Here is an 11,325-nt window from a genome sequence, read left to right on the forward strand (position 1 = left end):
GCAGTTGACCTGAACGAGCCAGCAGTTTCGCCGTCCGACCCATGGTTTGCTTTAGGAGGTACCTGCCTCCGCTTTCAGCGCGGCTCCCGCACACCCCACAGCACCAGCGCCAGATCAGCGACCTAGGCGGGTTAGACGTCCTACTTTGTGTGGCACCGGAGGGCACTTGCTTGGCCAGTTCGATGACGATGACAGTGACACCATTGAGGATTCTGATTAGTTATGCTATATCTTCCTGTCCATTACTTTGTTTCTTTGTTTATGTATTCATCATGGTAGTTACGTTATGTGTTGATCATGTTAGTTACGTTATGTATTGATCTTGGTAGCTACGTTATGTATTCAGCATCCTAATTACTTTATGTAATGTGCATTATTGTTAGTGTTTATGTATTTCAGACTTACTGTTAAATAATATTTATCTTTTGACTATGTAGCATGGTTCTGAGAACCGCACCGGACCGGCCGGTTCAACCGGAAAATCCGGGAACCGGTCAGTTAACCGGTCCGGGTAAGCTCAAAAACCGGCCAGCAAAAAACCGGTAAAAAACCGATCGAACCGGTCGGTTAACCGCTAAACCGGTCAAACCGGCCGGTTTTTTAACGGTTTTTTAACGGTTTTTTATTAAATTAATATATTTAAAATTATTTTTAGGTTTTTTAATAATTTTATTTAATATTTAATTAAATCGGTTGAATCCCGGTTGAACCCCGGTGGAACCATTAAACCATTGAACCAGTAACCTTACCGGTTCATTGACCGGTCCGGTTCTCGCAACCTTGCTATGTAGAGAGTGCCTGATTCAGAGTGTTTCATGTATTCATGTATGGTTTATATTATAATGCACATTGTGAGAATGATCTCTTCTGATGCTTCAATCACCCACATATATATAGATCTTCACCACCTTATTTAAGTCCACATAAACCGTGGTGACTCCCCACGGTTTATGAACACCCTTCTTCCAACGTAAACCGTGGTGACCTCCCACGGTTTACATGCAAAATAATTTCTTCCTTATCCGTGGTGACCTCCCACGGTTTATGTTTGTTTTGAAACCGTGGTGGGTTGCCACGGTTTACATAATATTCATTTTTGCACAAAATTGTAACAACAAACAGATTTGCACATTTACGTAAATAATTCTCCCACTTTATTTATTTATGTAAATTGCCCTAAAATTTATTTAGTATGTGTTAAAAGAATCATTTATATAAAAAATATATGAAATATTAATGAAATTACACTAACAAATAGTGTAAATAATTATAAAGAATGGACATACAAAAGATAAATGAACTTTAAATAAACATGAAAGTGAAATAAAAATTAATAAAAAGCAAAATAGTTAAGAAAAGAAAAAAAATAAAGTATTTGACCAAAAGAAATAAAAGTGAAATAAATTGAAAATTAACTTTAGACACTTATATACATTTGGACTTTATGATTTTTTTTGAAGTTAGTATGATTTAGAAAGTACAGAATTTTGATAATTTTAAAGTGTTTAGATCGAAGTCCTTAACTCTTTTATACTTCTTCTATTTATGGATCACGGTAATATTGAGTTGATGAATGCCTTTTTGTTTCCGCAATTTATCTTCTCTTTTTCCTCGAATTCTTACAATTCTCAACATTGTTTTGACCATAAAAAACCTTGTTCTCTAGATTGAAAATTTCATGTCTTCTCTTTCATCTTAGTAACCAAACCTCACGTTCTATATCGTGCCACCAGATTAAACCATGTGCTATTAATAAATTTCGACTTAAATTACTTTTGACTCGATTCATATCATACATGACATAATTTACATTACTTTGTGGTGGTCAAATTTCACAAAAAATCAATTTTTTATTTTTTATAAAACAAATTGGTTTGATTCTATTTTCGATTGGTCAGTCTAAAACTGAACTAAATCAAACCGAATCGAAATAAAAATATTAGTTTTATTAATTTATCTCTAATCCTAATAATAAAAGTGTGGTTTTTAAGGGAGTAGATCCTTTATTTTATTTTTTTCCTCAATTGTTAGATAAAGTATAATTTTTTATTATTTAATTGTTAGATAAAGTATAATTTTTTATTATTTAATATTTTATTTTTTTTAAATATTTTTTTAAATTTTATTTAAAAAATATAAAGTGAGAAATCACACTGTATTAAATAATTAAAAAAATTAAAAAAATATATTTTTGTTTCTTAGTAATTGTTGGGCATGATTTATGGTATTTAATTTATGTTTAGTTCTTGACTTAGCTTGATTATTGGATTTGGAAGTAATGTAGTATGAATTTTAGTTTATCAAACATTTAGACTTCATATTTTACAATTATTAATTTTTTTTTTCAATTAAGAACTAAAAACAAACACTGAACCAAACCACTTTTGATTAGGTCTGATTTGGTTCGGTTGGAAGATCAACTATATAACAGATTGGAGGATGATTTATTTATAGGAATTAATTTGATCAATTAGATTGATGTTTTTGTCCAAATTCAAACTAAACGGAACTAATAATACTCCTACAAACAATATTAAAAGAAGAAATACGAGTATGTTATTCAACTAGCTCTAATATGAATGTTATTTTATTAATATTTTAAAAATTTAAAATAAATAAATAAATAACAAGTGGTGAAAATTAGTCTGCTTTTAAATATTTCATTTCACCATTATTTGTCCACTTTCACATTATTTTCAATGTTATTTTTATTTCTCGTAAGAGTGTCTCCCATATATCATAAATCAATAAATAATAAGAACGCCAATTGATGTGTGCTGGCAGCTGATGTGAAAATTTAGAACAAACGGGTAGTGGAGATTTAAAAAAAAAAAAAAAGTAAAGATTAAAGAGAGTAGAGATTTTAACTTAGTTTATTTGTATTTTTTCATTAAATTTAATGTATTTCTAACCATAAGAATTAATTTATTAATACGTCGATTTCAAATTAGAGGAATGGATTTTTTCAATTTTTTTAATAATTGAGAAAGTAAAATATAATCTCTCACCATTAATTTTATAAATAAAATAAAAAATATTAAAAATTTAAAAAATACACTTTATTTTTTTCATTATTAAAAAAGTAAAAAATATTTTAAAAAATTTATTTCTCCAAACTAACAAACTCAAGTGTCCTAACTTTTTTGGAGTCAATCAAAATCAATTGTGGACAAAGACCCTTGCCATCAATGATCACCATCGACATGTCAAGAAATTTCTCGCTTTCTTTTTTTTTTTAACATGCTCTGTGCGAATCAACTCCGTATCACCGTCGGGATTCATTTTCACACCCTATGCCAAATACGATTGCAACTATGTAGAGTTTATATATTGTGGGACAAACTGAAAAAATTTTTAAGACTAAAATTACTTCATCTGAAAAAAACACATCACATTTATCCTTCCTAGTAAACTTGCTCGCAAATTTGATACAATCTATGTCTTTGCTACAAAACATGAGTATCACTTAATACACTTTTCTAAAATGCATATATAAGTATCACCATGCACCAATCCCATAGAATTGGGACAAATAAAAACATGTCCTACCTCACCACAGATGAAGTTTGAGGCGAGGCTCTCGATAGAAAATATATTTAGCACTTAGACACAACGTACAACAAAAGGCTACTTAGTCTCCTCCATTCACTTCGCATTCGTGCTCCATAGTAGATATACACACTGAAAAGACAGTTAATAATTTTGCGAGTTCGATTGACAAATTTTCTGCCAAATGGATTAAGATCGATTGGGTTAAGTGATGCGAATCAAAGCTAATCTTAACAGACCACGGCTTAGTTTGGTCTAATTTTTACTTTTAAAAAGTAGCTTATAAAAGTTAATTTTTAAAAGATAATTTTTTAAAAGTTGTAGCATTTATGTTTGGTAAATCAAATAAAAATTAGTTTTTAATAAACATAAATAATATCAATTGTGTTTGGTAAAATAATTTTTAAAATTTAAAAATACTATAATAGATATAAATGTAAGTATTAAATTTGAAAATTAGTTAACATATAAAATTATATTAGATTTTTAAATTTTGAAAAGTACAAGCCAACTTTAAAAAGCTCTATATTAAAGTGCTTTTAAAAATATTTGATCTTTTAAAAACTGCAAACACAAGCACATAATTTTTTTATTTACCAAACATAAAATAAAAAATTTGAATTTTTAAAAAACACAAGTACTTTTTTAAAAATTTTTATCAAATCAAGCTCACATCTCGTTATATATGGACATAGGAGATGACAATTAAAAATACCCAACTCTCACGGCACTAAACCTTATAAAATTATTGTCTTTAACCGATGTTGGCGTTGTTGTGAAGCTAACTGCGATTACTGTCTAAGTTAAACAACATTGTTTTGCCTTAAAACGACGCTTTTTTTTTTAACATGTATTTAATGCAACGAATTTTGATTTTTTAAATTTTAGATTTTATGTTAAAGAATAAAATATAATCTCTTATTATTTATTTTATAGATAAAATTAGAAAAATATAAAAAAAATTCAAAAATAAAAAATCACACTTCATCCTCTCAAATAAAAATCCAAAATTTAAAAGATTCAAATTCTTAAATATAACATCCCAAAAATATTTTGAGGTTTACAGTAGGTGTTCTTTTCCCATGGAAGACTTGGCCCTTTCTTAGATACAAATTAAAGCTTCTCTATTGTTAAGTTAAGGCCAATTTTCTGATGTTTATCACTTGATAATGTCGGATTTTTATCGAATTTATTTTTTATAACAAATTTTATATATTTAAAATTAATTAATTTATATATTTTTAAATTAGATAATATTAACTATTTAACCTAGAACAATTAAACACCAAATTTTTTTAAGTACCATAACAAATAACTTAACTTAATATAAACATTTTAAATTTTACGGCCACTAAAGATTTAAAAGAGTTATCAATCAGGGGTTATAGCTTGATTAGCTTCATTTCTTTCTTTTCTTCAATATGACTCTGTTGGATTTGAATTATTGTATGCTTGACAATTGCCCTCTCTAAAAAGTTAGCATTTATTTATTTGTTCAATTTCTTTTGGCATCAAATTCATCCGCCCTTCTCAGAGTTTATGGATTACCATATTATTTCAAAATTCAAACTTATTCGATGATGATGTTATATGACTGTTTTTTTACCAAAGAATCAAATAAAAATTTCTTAGCAACATTAACTAATTTAATTTTAGCTCAGTGATGAGCTTATACTTGATTTGTAGTTCAATTCTATTGGTAGAAAATAAATCTGATTCTTGGTATATATATGGATATATTCTTGCAAATCGATAAGTTGAAATTTGTGTATAAAACAAATTTGTGTTAATTTTTTATTTTGTATTTTAAGTTTTATCGGTATCAAGTTATTTTTATTTGAAGTTTAAACTTCATCTAAACTTATTCTTTTATTTGATTCAGAGTTCAGACTACCCGATTTTATTGTAATACAAAAGTAACGAGATTTTATTAGGTCTATAATTTGAATAAAAATCTAAAAAATTAGACCCAATCAATATTTATGATTTAATTTGAGACAAGATAAATATAATTTTACCTGACTCATAAATATCTCTATTAAATATATAGTAAAGACCTTAACTTTTAAAATTTTTTATTCTATAACTTTAATTTATGAATTTAGCTATAATGTGTTTTAAGAGTATATATTAAGAATATTATTAATAAAATTTTTAAAAAATTTTTTAATAAATACACAACATACAAATGCATGAAAAAGTCAATTTTTATATTTTGTTTTTTATAAAAACTTTCTTAAAAAATAACTTCAACTTATGTCTTATGTATTTAAGACATATTTTAGCTGTATCTTAATTTATTTCTATAAGATTTGTATTGGGTTGTGCTCAGCAAATTATTAGTACTGCAACTTAGATAGTTGGATATGTGATTTAGTTAGGACTCTCAATCATTATTTTTTATAAAAAAATATTTTTATTTAATAATTATATTTAGATAGAATAATATAAAAAAATACTCATTTATTTTTTATTATGTTAAAATATTTTTTAAAAGATCTCTTTATAAAAGATATAATTGACTTTTAAAAAAAGATTTTTTTTGTATTTTCAATTTAACTTAAAAATTTATCAAAAATACTAAAATTTTAAAAAGATTTTCTATTGAAAAATTATTCCCATTTAGTGGCAGTGGCATCGAACCATAAACTACGTGAAATTTTATAAAGAGCGCGTTAACTTGTTTCAAGTAAGAACAGTCGTAGTTGAATATCACACTGTACAAATAAATGAGAAATGTTAGGACAATTTTTTTTTTATGATTATTAGTCAATATTTTTGGAGTTAATATTTTACTTTTATATATATTATGCTGTTTTAAAATTTAAAATTTAGAGTATAAATCTTAACATTTAAAATTTAATATTGACTAAATAAATATTGATAAAAAATAATAAATTTTATTAATTATATTATATTATTCAAAATAAATTATTAAAAATTTGGATTGAATTGCCTTGGACAAGTTATTAATTATTACAGTACTGTAACTTGAATCTGTGAGTCAATTTTAGAACAAAAAAAGATAGTATATTTTATCACACGTATTCATAAAATATTTTTATTTAAAATTATGTTTAAATACAAAAATATAAAAGTACTTATTTATTATATTAAAATATTCTTTTAAAAGGATAAAAATTATCACTTTTGAAAATGATATTTACTTAAAAAATATCAAAAATAGAAAAATTTAAAAGACTATATATTCCCATTTAATGGCATCTAACCATAAATTATGTGAAAATTTATAAAGAGCGAGTTAACTTGTTTTAAGCAAGGGTATTGGCAGTTGAATATAACATTCTACAAATAAATGAGTGGTAGTTGAATACTTGAATATAACATTGTACAAATAAATGAAAGATGTTAGAACAAATATATTTTATCAATATTAGTTAATATTTTAAAAGTTAATATCTTATTTTTGTATTATTAGAATTTAAAATTTAAATTTAATATTGACTAAATGTAAATAAAAAATAATAAATTTTATTAATTATATAGTATTATTCTAATTCTAAATAAATTATTAAAGATTTAGATTAGGCTAGGCTAGACAAATTATTATAATATTGTAACTTGAATCTATCAGTCAATTTTAAAACCAAAAAAGAGAGAATTTTTTAATTATAAAAATATAAAAATATTCATTTATTTATTTATTATGTTAAAATATTTTTTAAAAAAAGATAAAATATTACTTTTAAAAAGGATATTTTTGTATTTTTATTTTTACTTAAAAATTACAAAAAATACTAAGGCATTTTGAGATTGATATTATAACAATTTTGAACTTTGCGGTGGTCATTATCAATTGTTGCAATAAGATTGTTATGCCCATAAAATTTAACACAAAGATGAATTGTAGAAATAAATACACCGAACTTATTCAAAAACGGTCGGCCAAGTATTAAGTTATAAGGACTAAAATAATCAACCATAAGATATTGAATATCTAAAGTTTTGGTTAAGGGAGATTCTCATCGAGTGTGGTTTGTAATCATGATGAACCCAATACGAATACTCATTCACCTGAAAAGCTAATCAGGTCTCCAATGGATGGCTGCAATATGTTGTTACTCAACTTCATTTTCTGAAATGTGGAGTAAAATAGAACATCGACACTGCTTTCTAGATCCAACAAGACTTTTGTAACACCCTACCATACAGAGTCTTATGCTTAAGTCATAATTCAGAGATGGCAAGGTATTACGACCTCTAAAATAAAAATTTAGTACGTATAGTAGTATGAATGATTAATTATAACTAGGAGCCTTTGTAGAAAAAGGGGTAAACAAAAATCGCAACTCAAAAGCGCAACACTCCGATCGATAACGTAACGAACAAGGATACCACGCGAGATTATATATACAAAGGAGTGTCAAAAATAGGAATATCAAGACTCAAGATCCGGCTGCGAAGATAACCGGTCCGAGCGTAGCAATATATACATATGATAAAATAAGGAAAACCCCAAAGGAAACCCAAAGGGACACGAATACATAAACCTATTCTCCAAAATCTCCCAAAAGAGGAGTCATCACAGTTTGTATATTTAATGGAGATAAAATATCTAAGCAAACATATAAACTAAACAGAGTCCCCAAGAACAAGGATCTTCGCAAATCTAGAGTCTCCAGCATGCCTCAGCGGAAACCTCACGTCCTGCATCTGAAAAACCACAAAACCCGCATGGGTGAAACCAGAGGTCCCCAGCATGGTAACAGCTTCCACATATATATACATAAATAGAGGAAGCCAAAGGCAATCCTAGAACTTCCTCCAGATATATCAAGCTTATAAACAACTAAACCATATAGGGCATCTGACTAAAGATTCTTCATCTAACTAATACTTCCCTTTCCATTCCTTCAAACCTTCCAACCACCAGCAGGAGTATAATATATCAAACACAGTTATATCAGACAAAGAATATACAATATAGGAGCAGTTAAGACATTTAGACAATTAGCATAATATGCAGTCAAATAGGCAATCTCAAACAATTCACATAGTATGCATATGATGAATGCCTGTCCCTAGTGGCCGATGATATCATCTTGTCGTTATAGAGCCAACCCGACAAGTCCTGGTCGCTAACCATTGGACTGTCCCTCTGTCGCGCATCCCCAACTCGAGTTATACTCGTTATAAACTTGATCATAAACATGATCCATATCCATCACCCTCACTGGTGAATATTTCGGGGCGAGCTCATCCGGGTCTTTCACAGTGCCCGGCCACACTTACGACAGGGTCAACAGAGTCTCGAGCCTCCACCTGGAGCACGTGGTGGCTAGCCACTGCTACTACCCAGGGAAACTCGTATCTCTGATAGTGGAAGTGCAATTCACAATTATCAATAATTCAGCATCAACGTGCATGAATTCTCATCCATGGATCAACATCCATATCAGCCATCCGGCTCACGGTTCAGTCCAGAACCAGCCAATATTCATAGCATACACAGCTATTCCGGCTCACGGTTAAATCCATAACCAGCCATTTCATTAACATTACAGCCTTCGGCCCATGGCATAACAAGCACTTCCACCACCATCCTCTGCATCTCACAAATCAGCTTGATCCTCATTGATCATCCATTTTTCCCTTGCTTCACTCGCAGTTACCTCATTCACTAGCCCCTTTCTAACAGCTAGGCATGTCATAATGATTTAAGACATAAATGTGAGATCGGAGGCTTAGAATATGAGATTTGGCTTTTAAACTCAAAAATCAACTTTGGGATGAAACAGGGCCACGCTACGCGCACTCCACGCGCACGCGTGGATGGCCTTAAAAACTCATCGACGCGCAAGCGTCATGCACGTTAACGCGTGGATTAAAAATTTGCCAATCGACGCGCACGCGTCAACCACGCGTACGCGCGGGTGTTCTCGTGCCCCAGGCACAACACTGGCACAGTTCTGGCATAACTCTCTGAAAAATGGCTGGGCATTGAGTGCAGCACCATCGGCGCGCCCGCGCACACCACGCGCACGCGTGGATGGCGTTTTCTAGAAGATCGGCGCGTACGCGCCAAGTGCGCCCACGCGCAAGGGGTCATTCTGCTAAAAATTTTCTAAGTTAAAAGCTGCAGAATTCACAGATTTAAACCCCGATCTTCCAACGGACATAACTTCCTCATTTTAAATCGTTTTCACCCGTTCTTCGAACGGCATGGACATCCCGGATCCAATTTCATTTTTAAACAGATTTGGTACAAAACGGAGATCCGTAGTCCAAGTTATGTCCCGTCAAAGTATGCCCAAAAACCATATTTTCATACAAAACCACAATATGCCATTAGGCATGGCAAAAATCCCCGGCGGGGCGGGTATCCGCGGGGATTTACCCGCCGGGGGGCAGATATGGGGAGTGATTTATATCCGCGGGGACGGGGGACGGGGCCCCGTATAATAAACGGGGCGGGGGCGGGGGTAGAGGTCCCCGCCCCATGGAGACCCGTTAAATCCCCGTTTAGATGAAATGACGGAAATGCCCTTATATATATTATATATATGTGACTGAACTATTGGACAGCAACCCTAGCCGCACATATGCTTCCCTGAATTCCTGCTTCAGAGACAGAGTGAGAGGCTCGTGATCTCGTCTCCTCTCCTCTCCTCTCCACTCCTCCTCAAAGCCCAAGCCATTAGTCCCTCTCCTTCTCAAACACCGCTGACCGCCGATTGCCGACCGCCGACCACCGCCTCCCACCTTCTGGGTCCCTCAGCGTTGGAGTCTCGTCTCGTCTCCTCTCCACTCCTCCTCAAAGTTCAAACCCTCAGCCCCTTCTGTCTCCTTCCCAAACACCGCCGACCGCCGACCGCCGCCTCCCACGACCCAGCGCCGCCTCCCACCTCCTGAGTGGCTCGGTCTCTCACTGGTGGTCCCGAGCTCACCGTCGCCGGTCATCGTCTTCTCCTCTTCACCGTTCGTCCGCCAAATCGCCGTTTTTCACTATGGTTTCTGCGTCGAGTAAGTTGATTTCTGAATTTCTGAACTTCTGATTCTGATTTGTGATTAAGGTAATTAGATTTTGAATTTCTGAATTAGGGTAATTAGATTTTGATTTCTAAACTTCTGATTTTGATTTGTGATTAGGGTAATTAGATTCTGAATTTTTGAATTAGGGTAATTAGATTTTGATTTCTGAATTTATGAACTTCTGATTCTGATTTGTGATTAGGGTAATTAGATTCTAAATGGTGTTCAAGCATTAGCTGAGATGCCTGTTTTCGCTATGATTTAATGGGTGTTTTGTTTTCATTTGTTCTAAATTAATTTCATTTTTACATTGCACATAACTCCAACAATGCTACCATATATCCTAAATGAAGACAAGCAAACACATTCATGCAGCATTTTCTTATAGTTAAATTATAATTTTTAATATGTAGGGGATCCAAGGACTGAGGAGGAACATAATATTTTTACTTGGATTACAAAAGTTGGGCAAAGGTGATTGGCGTGGAATTGCAAGGAACTATGTTATATCAAGGACCTCTACTCAAGTGGCCAGTCACGCTCAAAAGTATTTTATCAGGCAAAACAATGTGTCTAAACGAAAAAGATGCTCCAGCTTGTTTGACATTGTTGCAGATGAAGTTTTTACTCTTGTCTGCAATTACTATCCATGAAATAATTGTTTTTTTTATTTTATTTTGCATCAAATGAACATTTCTGCCACATAATCTACTCATGTTCATTGATAAAATTACCCAATTGTTTTTATTTCTTTAATATTGTTAATATCTTTGTTGTTGTTAA

At 31.4% G+C, this 11,325-nt stretch overlaps 1 long non-coding RNA gene across 1 annotated transcript; it reads left to right on the top strand.

Annotated features, from left to right (window-relative positions):
- The first annotated feature begins 10,098 nt into the window (after positions 1 to 10,098).
- Positions 10,099 to 11,325, top strand: LOC130961750 (uncharacterized). The gene is made up of 2 exons (XR_009079612.1): positions 10,099 to 10,533; positions 10,956 to 11,325. It is a non-coding gene; the product is annotated as an uncharacterized LOC130961750 (long non-coding RNA).

The sequence above is a fragment of the Arachis stenosperma genome, chromosome 2, assembly GCF_014773155.1.
Source record: "Arachis stenosperma cultivar V10309 chromosome 2, arast.V10309.gnm1.PFL2, whole genome shotgun sequence".
Classification (NCBI taxonomy): domain Eukaryota; kingdom Viridiplantae; phylum Streptophyta; class Magnoliopsida; order Fabales; family Fabaceae; genus Arachis; species Arachis stenosperma.